The sequence below is a fragment of the Bubalus kerabau genome, chromosome 7 (assembly GCF_029407905.1).
Source record: "Bubalus kerabau isolate K-KA32 ecotype Philippines breed swamp buffalo chromosome 7, PCC_UOA_SB_1v2, whole genome shotgun sequence".
In the NCBI taxonomy this organism is placed as follows: domain Eukaryota; kingdom Metazoa; phylum Chordata; class Mammalia; order Artiodactyla; family Bovidae; genus Bubalus; species Bubalus kerabau.
The window spans coordinates 35,801,073-35,808,497 of record NC_073630.1 but is presented as its reverse complement, the minus strand read 5'-3'; positions in this window follow the sequence as shown (position 1 = coordinate 35,808,497).

Sequence of the window (7,425 nt, the reverse complement as noted above, 5' to 3'; positions counted from 1 at the left end):
AAAATGAGACAGATGCCACAGATCTATCCAAAGTCATCCCAAGTTTCTAAGGGAGTTGTCTGGATTTTTGGAGCCTTTAGGAAAAATACAGGTATGCCAGAACTGTTTAATTCTATTTAATCCTGGACCATACTGGAGATACTATTAAAAGCAAAAATCAATCATGAAATTTTGAATATAAATATGAAACAGAGTTTTACATAATGATTACTTACTCACCCCACATGGTCACAAATAGCATTTCTGCTACTATATCTAGAAATCTGTGGCAAATCCAAGTAAATGTACACTTAGTATTTTCCTTCTTCTCAAAGTTCCCATGTTTTTCTAATAAATAAGATAAATATAAATACATATTTGCAATTTGACTTTAATACAAATAGATTTTTCTTTTTGAAAACTTGTATTGTTTCTCTGCTTTAGAAAACAAGACCTAGGAAAATGGTGAATAGGCACTATATATATATATATATATATATATATATATATATATATATATCTAGGAAATGGTGAGAAATCACCTGACATTTGCTCTCTATTTACTGAGTTGCTTTCATAAGCTTTTGAAGTGTGAATGTAACTGATAGCTCAGAGCTATGTACCTAGTATAATATGATGTTACAATATAATACAGGGGTAGTAATGGTATCATTACATTTGAAATTACACTTTTAGGAGTTTTTAGTGATAAAAATGCACACTTTGAGGATTAAAGTAAGTGTATATTATATCACTGAACTCAAGAAAATATGAAATGTCTAAAAGTTAAATAATAGTCAACTGGTTATTTACAAGGGTAGAAAATATCTTTATTGTAGAAAAGGATAAAATCAACATGCTTCTTTGATTCTGATTAAATATAATAGTTACTCATCACTTTGTACATTCATCTGAAAAGTTATGTATAAAGCTATGGTTTTTACCAAAAATAATGTCGTAATGTTTTGTGTCCTAGATGCTGAAAAGAGTACCAAGTGACCAAAGCATGTGTTATCAATCAATTCCTAGTCGCAAGTTTGGTTAAATCAATAATGGATACTTTCAGGAATCACTTGGAATCATAAGAGACTGTTTTCATCTTCAGCTAAAACCTCTGTGTTATTTATAAAATCAGGTTAAATAATTTGAATTAGCTGTGCCTTCTTGAGTAGTGTTTCTCAAAACCTTTTGACCCTGACTCAAAATAGAAAATAATCTTACATCGAGATCCAGAACACTAATACACACACACAAACACACACCCCACACACAAGACACACACCCCCCCCCAATAACAAACATTTCTTAAAGCACTACTTACCTTTACTCCTGAAATGTATCTGTATTTCTATTCTGGTCCGTTTCATTTTTCTTTATGTGGTGCTGACCTATACTTCGAAAAAAAAAATGAGTATCTCTCTTGGAATATGGTTACAAATTTTGGAATTCTCCCCTAGAGAGTGAAAGTGCAATTAATAAATGTATTTGCATAAATTGTTAAATGTTTACATAGCACAGTTTTTAATTAAGACACTGCTGTATATGAAATATAAGCTATATAATCTTAAGGGTCAAACAAGAATCTCATGAAACATGTAGAAATGAGGTATTTGATAAAATACATTTCCCCTTCCATATATCATGAAAAGTCAAAAGTGATCAAATGATTGCAATTCTTATGTCATCACAACTTACAATACAGCTTCTTTTGAACTGATCTACCAATAATTCACTTCTAGATGTTTTCTGCATTTGCGTTAAATATTTTTAACTTTGAATATATGAATTTTTAAAGTTGAAATAAAACTTGCTGATATCTTAAATTACTTCATTATGGTAACTGCTAAGGTTTTGGTTTCATCTAACTTAATTTTGATTTTTCTCAACAAGTGCTATGGTGAGAAAACAGAACTCTGGCATCACAAATCACTCATGATGTAGCTCAGTCTTTTTCTTACACCCTCTAAATCTCAGTTTCTTCATTTTAAAAAATAAACTAATAATGGCTAAACAAGCTGATGAATGCCAAGAATGTAGAATAATGACTGGCAAACAGCAGCTTCTCATGAAATGCCAGTAAATATTTTCTCCTTTTTTTCAATTTCAGCTAAGCTTTGAGTCTCTTTGAAGATCTCATCAGATCACCTTCAAGAAAGAAACAATCACGTGTATAATCATTGCTAATCCTAGCCCCTAACTTACTTCTGAATTTCCTTCTTGGCAAAATTCGCAGTGACTACAGTAGTACCTGCAGTTGCTTTGTTTACTGTTTTCTCTGCTGCTACCAGAGATTAGTAAAAATTTACGATAATTGAGGACCTGTTGGGAAATGGATTTTGCAGACTGTATTTTAGAAAACCTATAAACACAATGTGGAAATGAGTCAAAGAGTGATTTTAAAATAGATACACAAAACAGTAATTTCTTCATACTATCCAATCTTAAAACAGAGGGAAATTCTGGTAGATATTTGGTAGATATTCCACTACTATTGATGTGATAAGTAACACTTGGAAGATTAGAAGTATAAATAAAGGAGGAAAGAAAAGAAGAACGAGAACAAGGAAAGCAGCACCTATAAACCCCAGCCCCCTTTTTTCCCCCCTCACCAAAATATGCATAGAAATATGCATATGAATCCAAAATATGCATAGGAATCACACAGCTGGAATTTTGGGATAGATTGTTGCCAAAATAATGAGAAGGTCTCCCTCTCTAAATTTTTAACAATAGACTTATTCAGTTCAGTTTAGTTCAGTCGCTCAATCGTGTCCGACTCTTTGCGACCCCATGAATCGCAGCAGGCCAGGCCTCCCTGTCCATCATCAACTCCCGGAGTTCACTCAAACTCACGTCCATCGAGTCGGTGATGCCATCCAGCCATCTCATCCTCTGTCATCCCCTTCTCCTCCTGCCCCCAATCCCTCCCAGCATCGGAGTCTTTTCCAATGAGTCAACTCTTCACATGAGGTGGCCAAAGTACTGGAGTTTAAGCTTTAGCATCATTCTTTTTTTTTTTTTAATTTATTTTATTTTTAAACTTTACATAATTGTATTAGTTTTGCCAAATATCAAAATGAATCCGCCACAGGTATACATGTGTTCCCTATCCTGAACCCTCCTCCCTCCTCCCTCCCCATTCCATCCCTCTGGGTCGTCCCAGTGCACCAGCCCCAAGCATCCAGTATCGTGCATCGAACTTGGACTGGCAACTCGTTTCATACATGATATTTTACATGTTTCAATTTAGGAAATGTAAAAGGCAGATTTAGCAGAATTGGGATCAAAACATATTTATCTTGCTTGGTGTGGTGCTTAAGGAAATAGTGCTTCACAGATGCAATTGCTGCTTTATCCACATGTGTCCATTCATATTGTAAGGAAAGTCCAACATCATGGTAGAAGGGAAAGCGGGCAGAGTACACCTGTGAGCATGTTTGTTGCTAACTGGCCTCAGATTCATCCTTCACCATGCATTGTATTAAGGTAAAATTAAAATTTTAGCCTATCACCTAGACTCCTTCATAAAACACTCCATGTAATTTTGGATTTTTGGAGCAGCATTTTAATGGCTTCACTATTATCCTTAAATGAATATTAATTTTATATGATTCATTTAACATATGTGTGTCTCTCAGGTGTTCCTACCCCTTTGCAGTCTGCATTGTCTTTTTTTTTTTTTTTTTTTAAGGGTCATAATACCAGATAGGTGTATAGAAAACCTACTTTTCCTCCTGTGTGTTTCTCTTTTACTCTCATACTACCATCATACTTATAACACTTCTGATACAGGGAGTGTGAGGTTTTTTTCCCCATACCAACCAGTGCTTTGGGTGTGACACTAGCTGGGTGTGTGTGCTAAGCCACTTCAGTCATGTCCAACTCTTTGCGACCCTATGGACTGTAGCCTGCTTTGCTCCTCTGTCCATAGGATTCTCCAGGGAAGGATACTGGAGAGGGTTGCCATGACCTCCTACTGGGGATCTTCCCAACCCAGGGATGGAACCCACATCTCTTATGTCTCCTGCATTGGCCAGGGGTGTTCTTTACCACTAGCCACATCTGGGAAGCCCAGGACACTAGCTAGTGTCCTACAATTCAAACTGGACTCTAACCTGAGTTAGCACAGACCCCATAGGTTAGGTAGGAATCAGTCCCATAAAACTGCTCCTCAACTCGGATCCAGTTACAAGTCCTGCGTCTGTCCTACTTAGCTATACATCAGAGGTTCCCAGGATGCCCCCACCTTGGATTTGATTACTTGCTAGAACAACTGAGAGAACTCAAGGAAACACCTATTTAATTTTACTCATTTATTATATAATAAAGGATATAGTTGAAGAGCTAGATGAAGTGATACATAGGTGAGGGCTGCATGGTCCTGAGGGTGAAGCTGAATCTAACCTCTGTATCCTGACACTGAATCAAATCTCAGAGACAGAGTTTTGGGTGAAGTGGAAAAGAATAGCTTTATTGCTTTGCCAGGAAATGTGAAGAGGGGTGTGGGGTACAGTGGGCTAATGTCCTCAAAACTATGTGTCCTCACTTGGAAAGGGTAGTGAGAAGTTTTACTGTAATGAGTGAGAATGTTTCCAAAGAGAGAGTGGTCAGCTCATGGACATTCTTTTGATTGTTTGGTGTTGAGGCAAATAGGAGACAGCATCATCAATCCAATGGTTCCAGTTAGCCTGGGGTCCACGTGCTTGTCGGCAGCATGCCTTCATTGACCCTTAACTTCTCCCATCTGGTGGGCTTTTAGTACCTGCAAGAGTTTAAAGATAACGTTATGTATATCCACTGATGCAGAACAGGGCCTTGCCCCAGGGTTGCACTTCTGTTTCTCTTGACTGTTTGTTTTCTCCATAGTCCTGAATCCCCTCCCTTCCTTAATCAACAACTGCTTGAATCTGCCCATTGGAACTCAGGGAAAGTTGTGGAGTCAGAATGAAGCCTATTTCTTCTAATCAAATAAATACACGAATGCTTTTGTGCCCAAGAGCTCCACAGGGTCCTGTGTGGTATTGCATCACTAGAACAAAAGACACTCATATCACCCAGAAAAATAACAAGGAATTTAGGAGTTCTGTGCCAGAACCTAGGGGGAGAGGTCAATGTATATTACTGGAGCTTAGGGTGGACCATCCCCAAATTTGCCAAAGTGGCATGTTGATTGAAAGTGTTAGTTGCTCAGTGGTGTCTGATTCTTTGTAACCCCATGGATTGTAGCTCGCCAGCCTCCTTTGTCCCTGGAATTCTCCAGGCAAGAATACTGAGATCTTCCTGACCCAAGGATTGAACCCAGGTCTCTGGCATTGTGGGCAGATTCTTTGCCGCTTGAGCCACAAGGGAAGCCCCAGATTAAGAATCTGACTGCCAGTGCAGGAGACACAGGAGGCATGGGTTCAATCCCTGGAGTAGGAAATGGCAACCCATTCCAGTATTCCTACCTGGAAATTTCCATGGACAGAATCTTGGTGGGCTACAGTCTATGAGGTCACAAAGAGTTGGACACAACTGGCCATATTGATTATTTGGAATTAAGTTACTTAAGAAATAACAGTGAAAGAACACTCTCCCTCTCCTTTGTCTCCAGAAATTAGGAAGCAATCCCATGTGAAAGGTATCCTCCTTGCCCCAGGAGGTAGGGAGACATCCTTATCATCAGAGATTGGAAATTCAGGGTGGAGAAGGCTATGTAAACTGCTTAGATTCTTCACTAAATAGTACCCAAGACCGTTTCTTTGTCTTGTCAGTTCTCAAATTTATTGTTCTTTGCCCAAAAGCTGCATGCTTTGTTCACTTCTTAGGTCCTGTATCTATGAGACCTCCATACATGTGAAAGTAAATTTGATTTTCTCCTGCTATTTTCCTCCCATTTTAATGATTAGACCAGCCAAAAGAAACAACTGGGCTAGGCTGGAGATTCTTCCCCTCCCCAGATATATATACTTTGTTTCTTTGGCGTCCCAAACAATACCATACCATTTCTTTTCTCAGGCATAGAACATGAGTACATTTCTTTGTTACATCATCTTCTGTTGTCCAGCCTTCCTCACCTTCACTGGTGAATCTTTTCTATGGAAGAATGAACAAGTGAATTGAATGAGAACTATAACTCACTTGATAAACAGACACACATAAGTGCAGAGTCACATACACACACACACACAGTGGTGGTAATATGCATCTATCATTCTTCTAACTCTGAACATATTAATGTTAAATAAATGTCACATTTAAATTTTATTCTTTTTGTTGGCAGATTCTGGTCCCATATGCTTTTTTATTTTATTTTATTTTTTACTATTGCATATTAGAATGAGCTGTTCTAATATGCAAAACTGACATCTCATCCTTTGTATATTCAAAAATAAATGTCACATTTTTGATGTCAGATTAGATAAGGATTTAACAAATATTAAGTTGTTACACACTTTGTTTCTTTTCAAATACCTGATTAAATGTATTCTGAAAATACTAAACAAACCACCAAAGTATACAGATTAGATTTCTACTTTTGTGGGGTGATGCAAGGTGGAGGTGGAATTGCAACAGATTCCATTTCCATAAGTAGATTTTTTAATCAAATACTTGAATTTGGAGAAGTCTGGGAAAAATATGATAAAGACTGGATAATTTTCGTTGGCAAATTTCAAAACTCTTTTAATTATTTTATGCAATTTAATTTGATTTTTATTTTTAAAATTTACTTTATGAGCATTTTCAAATAAACATAAAAGTATATGGTAGACCATACCATAATTGTTTTATATATTTTATATCAAACCTAATAAAATATCACTGTATTTTATTTCTTTTCAGTAAAATATAATTTAATTTGTTCAAAGGGAGCAAAACTTTAAAACAATTGAAAGGGTTTGGGGGAATCAAATAGTCACTTAAAAATTATATTTGATAACAGCATATTTGTAAGTCCTGGCATATGGTGTTAATTTTCATTTAAAGTGAATTTGAAATCAATGGGAAGATTTTTAAAATTGATTCACTCTTTCAAAGGGGAGAAATCATGTCTATTTATATATTTGGAATCTGAAAAATAAAAATGTTTGGTAGAAATTTAAAATTTTTAAATTGTTAGCTTTTGAGATTGCTTAAATTTTTTTCCAAAATCTGAGGCATATTATTTTTCAACTTGTTGATTTTTTTCATTTAAATTACTAAGTAAGGAAAAACGTATTTGAGAACATAAAAACATAAAATAGAAGTAATGATATGCTCCTATCTGTAATCATTTAATCTAACAATCTTCTAAAAATCTAATCTCTAATAATCTAATAATAAATAATATGCATAATTTTTCAGTTTATTCAAATAAACAATTTTTAAAATAAATATTAAAAATTTACAAAGTGATGGAATGTACAGCTCATATTATAAAACAGGCTAATTTGTTCTCTATGATATAGTACATCAATAATACACAAC